The sequence below is a fragment of the Ambystoma mexicanum genome, chromosome 2p (genome assembly GCF_040938575.1).
Source record: "Ambystoma mexicanum isolate Mex_15411 chromosome 2p, UKY_AmexF1_1, whole genome shotgun sequence".
Taxonomy (NCBI): domain Eukaryota; kingdom Metazoa; phylum Chordata; class Amphibia; order Caudata; family Ambystomatidae; genus Ambystoma; species Ambystoma mexicanum.
In genome coordinates this window covers 875,961,247-875,976,684 of record NC_090923.1, presented here as the reverse complement: position 1 = coordinate 875,976,684, position 15,438 = coordinate 875,961,247, and the positions used below count along the sequence as shown (strand labels likewise).

The 15,438-nt window shown below is 49.3% G+C and overlaps 1 protein-coding gene across 2 annotated transcripts in view; it reads left to right on the top strand.

Annotated features, from left to right (window-relative positions):
- The window catches only part of POLR2I (RNA polymerase II subunit I), a 506,951-nt gene that overhangs the window by 165,269 nt on the left and 326,244 nt on the right, over nt 1-15,438 (top strand). The window lies entirely within an intron of this gene.

Below are 15,438 nucleotides of genomic sequence, written 5' to 3'. Positions count from 1 at the left end.
TGGCCCATTTTTTTAAGTTCATTAGTAGAATGGCCGCAAAGAGTTTCCCAATAGAGTCTAACAAGGCTAGTGGCCTATAATTTTTGGGGTTAGATCGATCCCCCTTTTTGAAGATGGGAACTATATACGCCTCTGTCCATGTTGTTGGAATTTGCCTTTTTTTTGCTATTTTTTTGAAAAGGGCATAAATCAAATCAGTCCAATCTCTGCAGTTCTCTTTTAGCTTTTTGTTGGAAATGCCATCCGGACCAGTTGCCCTGGAACTGCTGAGCTTTTTAATAAGCATCCGTATATCTTCTTTGTCGAACTCAAAATCCCATGCTGAACTCGTATTTCTTTTTTCTGGAGGTGTACCCATGGTTTTCCCCTTAAACAATTCATTATAGTGCCGATACCAGTCCTCCTCTGAGACTTGATTTACACCAATTGCCGACTGATTTAGATCTCTATTATTAATTAAGTCCCAGGTACTTCTTGAGTTGTTGGTAGATAGTGCCGCCAGCATTTTTTCCGCGTCTCTTTGAGTTCTTAAGAAGCGGGTCGAGCGCAGCCAGTTTTTATAGGTTTGCCGGCATTTCCGCAGGAGAATCTTTCACCGGGGAATTTTCTTTTTTAATACGTTTAAGTTCTGCTCTATATTGCTTCCTTTTAGTGACCACAGAATCATCGTACGCATGCTTTCTTTCAATTTTATTCACTTTTGCTGGATCATACTTAACTACAAAAGCTTCCAGGAGCCATTTATATTCTACTGTCTCATCGCCTTTGTTACCCGCTTCTTTAAAGTCTTTTACCAGCTTCGGTATAACTTGATTTTTAAGTCTCAGTCGGTTTCTTCCCCAGGATACTTCTGTTTCCTTCCATTTTTTCATCGACGGTGGTAATGTAATATTCCATGCTAGTTCAGTTCTCAAGAGGCTGTGATCGCTATTTGCTTGTTTGATTATTGTAAATGTTTTGATCCAGGGTAGCGTGTTGTTTCCGACAAAGCAGTAATCTAAACAGGCCCCTGTTTTACCGCTATGCCATGTATTCGCACCCATTAGATCACCTTGGGTCTGACTATTTAACATCCTCATATCACGAGTACACATTTCCTTTGTCCAGAGACTTTCTTTACCTCGTAGATTTTCTATCTCTCTTATTTTACCATTCTTGTCAATGAGTTTGATATTCAGATCCCCGTTTAGTAAAATTAGCCGTTCTTTGTCTTCAATCATAGATTTATCTATTGCATTCATGATGGTTTTTAGATAATTTTTCTGGTTCGGCATATTTTCACTCCAATAGGTATTGATTAGAGTCATCGTCATTTTTTTTTGTTGTTGATTATTTGTCATGTTCTCAAAATTCTCCTTAGTGTCTTCTTTAAGGTTGATTGTTAATATCTGCACATAGGGATTTGGGATCACATGTTCCAAAACTTGTAGTGACGAGTCCAATTTCTTTAATACCATGAGGCCTGCATAAGGTCTACCTCTAGGGCCTTTCTTAGCCCGATTAAAGTAGACTTCATAGCCTTCACACATAGGTGCTTCACGCAGCCACGACTCCTGGATCGAAATTAGGTCATAGGCAGCCAGGAAATCACTTTCCTTAGAGAATAAGTGTTGAAAGCCTCGGGTATTCCATGAGGCACAGGAGACCGATCTTTGCTGGGCCTCCTCACTCTATTGCTTCTTCTTAGTGGTGCTCGTGTTCTTTGGTTCAGTCCGCTCATTCGCTTTCAGGCCTTTTTTGTTCAATGTAGAATTACCCTTCTTTGGGTTATCCGAGTTGTCCACCGTAAATCTCAGATTTTTCAAATTCTCATCTGAGAACTTCAGCGAGGTGGCATTTGCTTTCTGAGATTTAGTATCACTCTTTATTTCCACCTCCTTCACTTTGTCACTTAGTTTTCTGGGCCTTTTCCCCAATTCCTCCATATCTCGTCCTTTATTATTATAGTCCTTCACCATATATTTTTTATTATTGCCGTCCTCCCTCTCCACTTCCCTGGGTCTCCCTTTGCCCCTTGTTGTTTCTTTTGGATTCTTCAGTTGACTACTGCAATCTACGTCCTCCAGTCGATAGCCCTTTAGTTTAAGGCAATCTTCAGCCTTTAGGAATTTTTGTTTTACTTCCTTTGAGACGAGATGTAATATTACTTGATCCATCCTTCCTTCTTTTGGGAATTCCACAATTCTTATATCGTCAGCTGAAATCGCTCTGAGCGCTGGAGTTTGTTTGCATAGAGACATCACGTAGCATCTATTCAAAAGGACCTTCCTCGGCCCCTTCGATGTAGTTCCCAGTTTCACAAGGTGGTCTTTGGTGGAGGGTGTTTGCTTATCAGTTAATAACTGTCTACTGTTCTTACTGCCCATACGATCTTTTTCTCTACTGTGACTTCTTTGTTTTAGACTATGCTTCCTTGGTTCAAAGTGGACGGTTTTTCCCTTATGAGCCAACTCTCTCCTTTTTTCTTCTAGTGTTTTAAACCTCGAATATTGTATTTCCATGTCATAATCATTCCAAGGCGAAATCGTACTTTTTTCTGTTTCTTCCCTAGGTTTACTAGATCGATCCTTTTTCTCAGTCTGCTTGTCCTTCAAGTGGCAATTCAGCTCGTCCCTATCCCAGTTGTCAATTGTTTTCCATTCTGACGGCGTGATGTTTCCCCACCCCTCTTCATCGCTGTTATTTGAGAGAAGTTCGATTAAATCACTCAAAACGGCTGATTGTTCCAAGTCCTCCATTTTTTCATCTGCTGATGCCACAGATGTTTTAGACGCAGTTTCCCCCTCGGCTTCTATGCAATCCAAGACACCCATCACGAGTTCTCTTCTTGGCTTCTTGGTACACTGTGGGTTTTCCCTTCTCGGTGGTGTTCTTAGATTCCTCAGGAATGCTCTTGATCCATTCACCTTTCGTTTAAGTATTTCGTTTTTGGTTTTTTTCCCCTTTTCTTTAAAATTGTTTGCAGGCAAGGTTTCAGGTTGGTGTTCCTTGGATTTATTACCCGTACCTGCGAAGATAGCAAAGCTCAATTGCTCTTTTATGGGTGGATTGTCTTGTTTTTGGCCCTCCTTACTGCTCGGGGAGATAAGAATTACATCTCCACATCGCTGTTCTGGTTCGATGGGCTTAGTGACTTTTCCTTGTTTCAATTTCATTGGCCCGTTACCTCGGTTAGGCTGTTCTACAACTTGCAGGTCCAATTTACTTTGTTTGTGCTGGGATCTCATCCATTTACAGTCTTCTAATACTGCTTCCATAAGGAGTGATTTATCACTAGCGTCCCTTCTGGCCAAGTCACCCAGACGATTTTGCCAAGTCTGAGTTTGTTCTGCTTCTTTATCTACTCTTGAGTTTAAATTCTGTAGAGAGAGACCCGTTTGCCGATTTGCTTCCTTAATTTGCAGAATCGTCGTGGTTACCTCTTGGACTGAATCTTTAATGACTTCATATAGTTTCAGAAAAGGAGCCAGCGAAATATTCAATGAGGTCATCACCACTTTTTGAATATGTTCACTGTCCTTAGCTCTCTCGATTGCACAGGCCTCACTGATAAGTTGTATTATTTGATCTTTTTGAAGGAAAGCTGGCGGTGTCATTATCTCATCCATTATCGAGGTCTGTGTCATTTCCGATGCCCTATTGTGATCGTTGACCATTGATTGTCCCTTAGGGTCTTGATGTCTCTTATCTGAAATGGATTTGGTTTTCTCGAAGTTGGTCTCTTGCAGTTGATTGATGGGTGACTGGGAGTTCAAAGTAGTCTCCACGTCATCCATCATACAGGGTCCCCCTTTGGTTTGATCCCTGTCCAGAGCGGCCATCCTCTCATTTATTAGGGAAAAGCTTCTCCTTTTTTCCCTTTCGATTTTCCCCGTCAGTATCATGATATCATACTTTTTTTTATACAGTATTTTATTGTTATTAACATAATACAGTGGTCATAATAACAAAGCAACAAGCAAACAAAAGCAACTCCAGACTATCATAGTCGTTCACAATCAGAAAAGGTACCCAGAACATCAACAGTTGAGCGATCATCTCATCACATTCAATAATGTATAGTATGGTACAAGCCCAAAACAAAACACCCAGTGCACATTCCCCCGCCTGTACATGGGACACTCAGGCCACACCTTCCTCCCACCTGTCCCATATTTTCGACGCTTTGTTGGGACAGCCTCGTGCCGAGTAAATCCTACGCTCCATCATAGCGCATATGTCCATATCCAATTTCCATTGTTCCAGCGTTGGGGGGTCAGGGGCACCCCATTTCTGCGCTATATTGCGCTTAATCAGCCCCATCGCCGTGTGTAGGAGCAATCTTTCCCACTTATTAGCTTCTATCTCATCGGGCACGCCCAGAAGCAAAGCCCTTGGGTCCAGTGGTATGGTGCGAGTCAGAACTCGGGAGAGTTCCCTACAGCATGCGTTCCAAAAAGTTTGTATCTGGGGACACAGCCACAAAATGTGAATAAAGGTCCCCTCCCCATCCCCACACCGCAAACAGTTTGGGTTAGAAGCCCGTTTCCAGCCATATAGACGTGTCCTAGGGTAATAGACCCGGTGTAGTATTTTCAACTGCACTAGTCGAAGCCTAGAGGAAATGGCGATCTCCCGGGGATGCATAAGGACTTGTATCCAATCCTCAGGATCTATCACCCCCACATCTACTTCCCACTTTGCCTTTAGTTCATTCAGTTCGGGGGTAGCAAAGGAGGATATAGCATTGTAAAGGATGGAAGTGCATTTGGTAGGGATATGCGCCGGAAGGATGTTACGCTCTATGGGGGTATAGTCCGGTAACTGTGTATCTGCTGTCAGGTAGGGTCTCAGAGCATGGGCGAGGCGAATGTAATGGTAATGTTCCGTATTCGGAATCTGGAATCGCAATTGTAGGTCATCAAATGAGGCCAAACACTCCTGTGTAAGCATATCCCCAATCCTGGCAATCCCCGCGTTCACCCACCTAGGCCACGGTTCCAACTTCTGGGTCTCAGCTAGGTTGTTGTTCCGCCAGAGGGGTTGTGCTCTAGTAGCTTTATTTTCCCACCCAATGAATCGGTGTGCCTGTCTCCACACTGTGATCATATGCGTAGTGGTTGTGGGCGGAGAGGTTCTCGAGAGGGGCTGATAGAGGAGAAGCAGCGGGTCAGTGTTGCGCATAGTGGCTATCTCAGCCCGTATATGGGGCAGGTCTCGGTCCCCGTGGAGAAGGTCATTAACCACCACCAGTTGTGATGCCCAGTAATACGTTTGAAGGCGGGGAACTCCTATTCCTCCCTCCCAAATAGATCTTTGGAGTGTAGTTAACGCAATTCGTGACTGGCCTCCCCCCCATATGAGGTCTCTGAGAAGTGTCTCCACTTGGTGGAACTCCGAGTCGGGGACTTTAAGTGGGGCATTTTGAAGGACATAGAGGAATCTAGGGAGGGTCATCATTTTAAAAAGTGCCGCTCTTCCCATAAGTGTCAGGGGGAGGAGTTTCCAGTGCCGGACATCAATAATAAAGCGGTCTGTGATTGGTCGGAGATTGTTCCTTATATAGCTTGTTAAATCCCCGGATATCCATATTCCCAGGTAACGAAACCCCTCTCGTTCCACCCGGTACGGGCAGTCCTGGGGGATTGCCTGTTCCCCCCCCTTCACCGGAAAGAGGACTGATTTCCCCCAGTTGATTCTGAGTCCGCTGAGTTCCCCAAAGCGGACTAACATTTGCGTTACAATGGCAGAGGATGTTAGTGGGTCACCCAGGTACACAAGGAGGTCGTCCGCATACAGGGATGTACGATCCTCGTGTCCCTCCGGCCATCTGAATCCTCTCCAGGCGGTGTTTTGGCGAAGCCAAAGAGCTAATGGCTCGATAGCAAGAGCGAACAAAAGAGGGGACAATGGGCATCCCTGTCGCGTACCACGGCCCAGGGGGAAGGACCCAGAAGACCAGCCATTCACTCTCATTTCCGCCTTGATGTTAGTATAAAGTAGCTGCACCCAGCCTAAATAGGCCTCTCCGAACCCCATGCGGCGCATTATTTCCCAAAGGTAGTCCCATCGAATGGAGTCGAACGCCTTTTCAAAATCGATTGCCAACAAGGCCAAGGGTTCGTTTATAATCGGGGATCTCTCCAATGCTAAATGGAGGCGGCGCAGATTCATCCGGGTCGATTTGCCAGGCATAAAACCACATTGATCCGGATGGATCAAGGAGGATGTGACTAACTGCAACCGATTTGCTAATAGCTTAGCAAGGACCTTAGCTTCCCCGTTAATCAGCGATATAGGTCTATAAGAAGCACAATCATGTGGAGGTTTGCCAGGCTTGGGAATGACCACAATAGTGGCCTTGCAAAGATCTGGTGGGAGGGTACCCTGTTCCCGGGCAGCAAGAAACATCCTATGTAGAGGAGCGGCCATTTTGTCTACTCCTAGCTTCTGCCAAGTTTCAACTGGGAATCCGTTCGGGCCCGGTGCCTTTCCCGACTGGAGCTGAGACAGTGCCTCTGCAATCTCAGCCTCTGATAAAGCAGAGTCCAGCTGGTCCCTCTGTTGCCCCGAGAGGGTCGGCAGCGTCACCTCTTCTAGGAGGCAGGGGTTTAGCGGTGAGGTCGGAGCCCGATACAAATCTGCGTAAAACTCTGTGAAGGCCTCGGCAATCCCAGAGTCCGAATGTTGGGTGTCGCCCTGTGCCGTGACAATTTCCCCGGACATAGCACTGCCCCTCGTCTCTCCTCTGCAACCAAGCAAGCAGTTTACCCGACTTATCCCCAAGTTCATACACCCTCGCCCTAGCCTGCCAATGGGCCTGCTTGGCGTCATCCATCGTTCTGTTACGAGGCACTCCGGGGCGCGCTGGAGGGATCGGTGGGTCTCGGGCGTAGGATCGGATATATGCTCAATCTCCCTGTTTCTCACTTCCTCCTCGGCCTTAAATATTTCCCGGAACCGGGTGTTTCTTTTATGTGTCGTCCAAGAAAGGATTTCACCCCTTAGCACTGTTTTATAGGCCTCCCATAATATCACGGGGCTGTCCACCGACTTCTCGTTAATTTCGAAATATTCACCAGAAACTTCCTCCAGGCGATCTATCAGTTCCGGGGACCCCAGATAATAATTGTTAAGTCTCCACGTTCTAGGGGGAAGGGGACCCTGCATACGCAATTCAACTAAGAGGGGGGAGTGGTCCGAAATGCCCCGGGGGAGTAAATCTGCGGACATTGCCCTATGGAGGTCGGTATGTGGCAAGAAGAAGTAGTCCAGTCTGGACATGGAGCCGTGAGCGCCGGAATGGAAGGAGTACTCCCTATCAGTCGGGTGTAACTCTCTCCATACATCTCGGAGCCCAAGGGCCGATGCAAAACTGGCCAATCTAGTCGAGGTGTCAGGGTTGCGATTTCGGAGATGGGAACGGTCAAAGTTATCATTCATGGTATCATTAAAATCACCCCCCAGAATGAACGTATCAGGATGGTGTTTCCCTATAAGGGTAGTAAGATCGTCCAGTAATTCCTGTCCCAACCCGGGTGGGGAATAAATTGCGGCAATGGCCATCGTCTGACCCCAGATGGTCCCCATGACGAACACGTATCGACCCCTTGGGTCGCGCTCAACCAATTGCTGAGTAAATGGAATGCGCTTGTGTATCAGGATGAGGGTGCCCCTGGAGCCCATTGTGTACCCCGCCTGAAGGGCAAGGTGGTAATTAGTCCTCTGAAAAAAGGTACAGTGTGATCCGGCCAGGTGGGTTTCTGTCAAAAGGGCCACATCAGGGGAGTGTCTATTTAGAAATTGCCTAACCAGGCGCCGTTTAATCCCGGACCCCATCCCATTCACGTTCCAGGTGAGTAACTTCAGGGATTTGGTGTGTCGCATGGGTGTCTCGTGAGTCTGTGCACAGGATATCTATCACACATGATGGGGGTCTGTACAATTGTAGCAATCAGTGAGAGATGGTGGAGTGGTAACTTCGACCAAAGACAGTGGTTCGTGTCCCTTATAAACATATGACAGTCTTGAAGTAACAAACAAACTTTCAAACATTCCCAACTTACCCCCACCCTATACTCCACCCCAACACGAAGTACCTGTCGCCCAAACATAGCTGGACCTTCAACTTAAGGTAGCAGCTCAAAAACCCAGACCCTAGAGCCGGGTCTAGATGAACAAGAAAGAGGGGGGGGGGGAAGGGAAAAGGAGAAGGAAAGAAGGAAGCTCGGCTAGGGGGGGGGGGTTTCAGAGGCTCCTCCAGAGTCCCCTCCCATGCGCCAATGTCAACATCTTCCATGGTGGACTACTCATGCGTCCGGCTTAAGAGTACAAAGAAAGAATACTTCAGAGCGCTATTACTAGGCCAGAGGGGCGACAGTCCGGTCAATGTTCTCGCTGATCTGCATCGGGGTCCAGGACCCCCTGTTCATTCCTCTCCGGGTTTCCCCTCGGGGAGGCGTGCCTGGGCCTCGGTCTTCCTCTCGGTCTCCTCGGTCTCGCAGTCCAATCACCTTCTATATGGGCCTCCGCCCATTTCCATGCCTCTTGCGGGTCGCTGAAATGAACCGTGGTTCCACCATGATATATCTTCAATTGGGCCGGGAAGAGCAGGCCATATTTCACATTTAGTTGGACCAGCTGTCTCTTGAGTGGCTCAAACGATAGTCGTGCCCGCTGCACTTCTCGGGTGTAGTCCGGGAAAAAGGCGATTCGGGAGCCGTTATGGGTAATCGAGCCTTGTGCCCGCGACAGTTGCAGGAGGGCATCCCTATCTCGGTAGTTGAGTAAGCGGGCGATGATAGTACGTGGCGGGGCACCCGGGGGTGGTCTACCCGCCGGCATTCTGTGAGCCCTCTCCACTGAGAAGAACTTTGAAAAGGATGTGGCCTCGAAGATGTCTACAAGCCACTGCTCCAAGAACAGCTCCATACACTGTCCCTCCTCCCCTTCTGGCAGACCCAGGATACGGACATTATTGCGACGGGATCGCCCCTCTCCATCCTCCACTCTTGATTCAAGGGTCTTAAGGCGGTTTAAGGCCTGGGACAGTTGGCGGTTAATCCCGCCTATGTTGTCTTCCACTTCAGAAATACGGTGTTCCGCCTCTCCCGTTCTGGAGGTTAGCTTCTGTAGATCGTGGCGTAGGAAGGAGACGTCTGCCGCCATGCTATCTATTTTGGTCTCCATGGAGGATCGGGAATTAGCAATGGCCGCCATTACATCATGGAGAGAAAGAGGGCCCTCCCCATTAGGGGAGTTCGGTCGCGTTGCTGGGGCCGCCGGGGCCGGGGTGGTGGCGACGGCAAATTGGTCCATGCTGCTCTGTGTGGAGGGTTTCTTCTGCCTTTCTTTCCCCATAGTTCCGGGGAGGCGTGGGGCGTCCGGCACGGTAGGTCGAACAGTGCTAATTACGCCCTTCCGGATCTACTCCGGTGTACCGTGTCGCAGCCCCGCAACAGGCCAGGTGAAAGGCCTCGGGGTCCTCCAAGCACTTTCCAACACGCAGGTTCCACGAATCCACCGTCTGTATGGAGCAGGGGGGGGGGAGAGTTAATCCCACCTACCTTCTAGCACCGTCGGGCCAGGCCGCTGCCGTCCTCCACCACTCGGGGCTTGGTCGAGACAGCCCAAGAGCAGGAGCCGTTTGTCCGGCCGACCTCCGGTTGTAAGAAAAGTCAGTGTCCACTGCGTGTGCTGTACCACACCAGGCCGCTTCAAGCCCCAATCAGATAGGAGGTGGTCTGCCCTCAAGCTCCGGCGGCCATCTTGGTTTCGCAGTTCGTGGCCCCCGGCCTTCGGTAAATTGCAGATTATGGCCCTCTAAACGGGCAGACGACAGCCCGGATTTCAGCCGGTCGTAGCCCACAGCTTCACGGGCACAATCGTGGCGTTGATGTCGCTCGATGTCCCCAGGAATCAGGATAAAAGTACAGGATTGTGTCGGCGCTTACGGGAGCTCACTCGGCTCACGTCCGCATCGCTTGCGCGCTAGCCACGCCCTCATCATGATATCATACTTGATTTTATTTGCCAGGCTTAAGTTAGTCAATTTTATAGGTGATTGCATCAAGTTTCTGCTAGTCCCTGGAGTACCTGGGGGGGTCATCCCTTCCGTTTCCATTGGACCTCGCTTATCTAGGCAATTCTGTGGAGGGTAGTTCTCATTACAAACGGGTACTTCAATTGATAACTTTTCAAAGTGCCTGTATGTACAACCCCTCTCGGTGACTTCTTTTCGTTTTGAGTCTTGGTGGGCTACCTGGTTTCCATCTTGTGTTTTCTGAATACTTTTGACCTTAGTTAAGGGAACACAGTTAACTTCTCTATAAGGTTGAAAAATGTCAAAAGTTTCTAAATTTGACCCCCTTGGGTTCAATTGTGATATTTTCCCCTCCTTGACAGTTGTAGGATCGACGATGGCTTTTTCCCATTGGGCCATTTCATGGTCTTCCCAGTGACCTCCAAAGTCCTCAAACACTTGAGGATCCTTGCTCATGTAATTGAGTGTTTCCCTCTCCACCTCCAGATTATTTGTTGATTCTCTTGGTAATTTAGGGGAAGTACTTATACATGGCTTTTCCCCAACCTCTTGTGAGCCTTCCATACTTACCTCAAGTTCAATGCCTGTTTGATTAGATCTTTGTATCGGGTCATCACCTAGTTCACCCGAAGAGGGGGTCTCTTCACTAGGAGGTCCCGGTAACGCCTCTCTCACCTCTAGGTTACTTTCAAGAACCTGTCCTTTGATTATTTCCTCAAGTCCCATATTGTCTAGGTTATCCCAAGTCTCCCCTGGTCGATCTTCCAGTGGGAGATGGGGCTCAGCTGGGTTCATAGTATAATCATTAGGAGGAGTGCCCCTCTCACAATGGTGGTTTCCATCTGGCTTCCCACTAAGGTGTGAACATCCCTTTACCTGATCTAATGATCTTTTGAGTGTTGTAGGTTGAGCTTGACCTCCGATTGTCTGGGGTGTTGGCTCACCAAGTGAAGGAACCGTACAGGCCATTGGTTGAGTCGGCGTATTTGGTACTAATAAGAGTGTCTAATTTTGATCTCATAGGGGGGCTAATACTCCCCATGTCTGTAATATCCCCCACAGAACCGCTTTTTCGCTTTTTACAGAAAGGTAAGCGAGTCTGTTTCATCATTTGCGATTTTTGGGGATATTCATTACTCTCAGTCACCCCTGGGAGTGACGCCAGTCTTTGCCTTACCTGCAGCCTTGTTCTCAACCCCGTCTCCGGCTTATTTGGAGCTGCAAGGAATGATTTCATCCCAGCAACTATTTTGAGTGGGGATCAGGTGTAGGGGTATGCGCAGTTACCACGCCACCAAACAGCCACACAACAGCCGGCGCCCTCTACTCCTATCGGGCTCAACGCCGCGAGGGTGCGCTGTCTCTGCTTTTGTGGCAGAGGATGTCACGTGAGCCACAAAGCTCCGCCTCCTCCAGGAAGTGAGTACTTGTCTGTGGCTGCCTGTGGGTGCGCGAGTGATGACGACTCCCAGCGCTTACTCCAGGCACAGGCGCAGCGTCCTGCAGCTCCCAATGGTCGGGAAATGCGTGATTGAAAGGTTCGTTTTTCCAAAATGAAAAATGCGCCGCTCGGCAGCGCTGTCTCTGCTTTTGTGGCAGAGGATGTCACGTGAGCGGTCACGTGAGCCACAAAGCTCTGCCTCCTCCAGGAAGTGAGTACTTGTCTGTGGCTGCCTGTGGGTGCGCGAGTGATGACGACTCCCAGCGCTTACTCCAGGCACAGGCGCAGCGTCCTGCAGCTCCCAATGGTCGGGAAATGCGTGATTGAAAGGTTCGTTTTTCCAAAATGAAAAATGCGCCGCTTGGCAGCGCTGTCTCTGCTTTTGTGGCAGAGGATGTCACGTGAGCCGCAAAGCTCCGCCTCCTCCAGGAAGCGAGTACTTGTCTGTGGCTGCCTGTGGGTGCGCGAGTGATGACGACTCCCAGCGCTTACTCCAGGCACAGGCGCAGCGTCCTGCAGCTCCCAATGGTCGGGAAATGCGTGATTGAAAGGTTCGTTTTTCCAAAATGAAAAATGCGCCGCTCGGCAGCGCTGTCTCTGCTTTTGTGGCAGAGGATGTCACGTGAGCGGTCACGTGAGCCACAAAGCTCCGCCTCCTCCAGGAAGCGAGTACTTGTCTGTGGCTGCCTGTGGGTGCGCGAGTGATGACGACTCCCAGCGCTTACTCCAGGCACAGGCGCAGCGTTCTGAAGCTCCCAATGGTCGGGAAATGCGTGATTGAAAGGTTCGTTTTTCAGTAAGTCTGCATTGCTTGTGAATTTTGGGGGCTTCTCCATGGGCTCTCATGCTTCCATCGCCCGTTGGATGGTCCCGGTCATTTCGGGGGCCTACACGGCCATGGGCAAACCGGTTCCTGAGGGCATTCATGCGCATGCGGTCAGAGCTAAGGCCAAGGCTGTCATGTTTCAGAGACAGGCTTCTTGGGATGTCATCAGCAAGGCAGCGACTTGGGCCACTCGTTGGCCTTCTGTAAGCACTATTCGCTGGACACCAACTCCAGGCGCAGTGCAGAGTTTGGTCAGGTGGTTCTGAAAAACCTTTTTGCTTCATCCTAGATATGAGGCAGGTTGTCACAGTTCCACCCTATGTTCTTGTTCGGTGGAATCGCCCACAAGGATGGAGGAAAGGGTACTCACTGTAGTGACTAGAGTACTCCTAGTCCTTAGTCCCCTTTCCCCCATATATCCCACCCACTTTCGCCCGCTAGTATGCCAAGGGCTAATATGTGCTAAGAGTAACCAGGTATCTAAGCATCTGGTGTGTTCAAACGGAACTTGGGAGAGACGCCGGAGGGCGGGGCGTTCCCACACCCGAGGTCACGCCACTGCGTGCTATACTAAATTTAAAGGGGAAGCTAATTTTTTTTGCTGCCATTGTTTCTGGTACAGTTCCATGTTGGGGGGAGGGGGGCGCCCACAAGGATGGAGGAAAGGGGACTAAGGACTATGAGTACTCTAGTCACTACAATGAACATCTTTAATTTCTTCTTTATTTATATTCTCAAACACTGAATGTTAATGTTATATATGCATGTTTTTAAGGCACCAGTTGGCCTGGCGATACAAAAGTAGCTCCTGGTAACTGTTGGTTTTAAACCAGCCAGGCTCTCCCAGGATAGTAGAAGATGGAGATAAATAGCGCCCAGCAATTTCGAACCTTGGGCAATACGAGCAGAGTGACGGAGCGGGCAAGAGAGGAAGTTTCCCCACAGACCAACCTAAATGAGGGTCAGTGATGAACAGTATTGCATAGTTTCGTTTTGCTGTGCGGACGCTCTTATTAATGAATATTGAAGACTGTCTAACTGTTAGTACCGGCTTGAAAGGTTTATGCATGGTGTAAGGAGGAGAAATTAATCTGCATGAGATTACTTTAGTACCATGTGAACCCTTGCTGGGCTTTGCAGGGTTGCAGTTGCAAAAGGCAATGTGAACATTTAGGAATTTGCTCAAAGACCTGACACCAGCATGTTTTTAATGTCTGATCTACATGAACGAACCAAGTAAAGTGTTCTGCTGTGTTGGTGATGTTCAGTAATTCTCCAATGGCTACATAATGTGAAGAAATGGAACTGGGTGCCCACCGAGCTGTGTAAAGCTTGTGACGGCAGGAGCTGGCGTGTGAGTCTGAGGAGTATGGGTGGGGGGTGGCAAGAACAGTTGCCGAAAGCAGCCCAGTGTCCTGACCAGAACATGGCACTCGCACTGACCTTCAATCTCCAGCAGCTGCAGAGAAATTCAACAGGACAAAAGACTGTGCCAACACTGAATGATTTCAGCTCTGAGCGTATTGCTTTCCCTACATTGCACTGGTCCACAGCCTGCCGCTCGCACTGCTCCCTACCAGCTAAGCACAATAAGAGCAAAGGCTTCCACCCTCCAGGCTCATAGCCCTTTGCAAGCTCCCTCTTGGTTGACCTGCTCACATTGTGTTACTATTCCCACATACTAGCAGAGGTTGCTCACTATCCTAATGTGACCCATTGTCTCCTGTACTGTGCCTCCATATACACGTGTGTGCCCGGTTCCGCACACTCGATACCCATATTCATATATGACACCCTCCTAATTGATTTGAGCATTCTTGGTAACCTTTACTTCCATGCAAACATACTGACCCCATTCCATCTGGACCTACCAGCACATGCTCAAAAGAAACCCTAGTGCTTCAGATAAGATTGTGAAGTGGGAGTATTGTACTCCCTATATTTTAAAAATGGGAGTAAAATTATTTTTTTAGGGAGTAAAAAGTAGTATTTTAGAGGCGAGTTCAAATGTTTTCACTTGAAAACGAAAATGTTTTCGCAATAATAATTCTTTTGCACCTAGTTATTCACGCACATTAAAAGATACATATTTTGGGGGCGTGGCTAGCGCGCGCGCGATGCGGACGTGAGCCGAGTGAGCTCCCGTAAGCGCCGACACAATCCTGTACTTTTATCCTGATTCCTGGGGACATCGAGCGACATCAACGCCAAGATTGTGCCCGTGAAGCTGTGGGCTACGACCGGCTGAAATCCGGGCTGTCGTCTGCCCGTTTAGAGGGCCATAATCTGCAATTTACTGAAGGCCGGGGGCCCCGAACTGCGAAACCAAGATGGCCGCCGGAGCTTGAGGGCAGACCACCTCCTGTCTGATTGGGGCTTGAAGCGGCCTGGTGTGGTACGGCACACGCAGTGGACACTGACTTTTCTTACAACCGGAGGTCGCCCGGACAAACGGCTCCTGCTCTTGGGCTGTCTCGACCCAGCCCTGAGTGGTGGAGGACGGCAGCGGCCTGGCCCGACGGTGCTAGAGGTAGGTGGGATTAACTCTTCCCCCCCCCCCGCTCCATACAGACGGTGGATTCGTGGAACCTGCGTGTTGGAAGGTGCTTAGAGGACCCCGAGGCCTTCCACCTGGCCTGTTGCGGGGCTGCGACACGGTACACCGGAGTAGATCCGGAAGGGCGTAATTGGCACTGTTCGACCTACCGTGCCGGACGCCCCACGCCTCCCCGGAACTATGGGGAAAGAAAGGCAGAAGAAACCCTCCACACAGAGCAGCATGGACCAATTTGCCGTCGCCACCACCCCGGCCGCCCCAGCAACGCGACCGAACTCCCCTAATGGGGAGGGCCCTCTTTCTCTCCATGATGTAATGGCGGCCATTGCTAATTCCCGATCCTCCATGGAGACCAAAATAGATAGCATGGCGGCAGACGTCTCCTTCCTACGCCACGATCTACAGAAGCTAACCTCCAGAACGGGAGAGGCGGAACACCGTATTTCTGAAGTGGAAGACAACATAGGCGGGATTAACCGCCAACTGTCCCAGGCCTTAAACCGCCTTAAGACCCTTGAATCAAGAGTGGAGGATGGAGAGGGGCGATCCCGTCGCAATAATGTCCGTATCCTGGGTCTGCCAGAAGGGGAGGA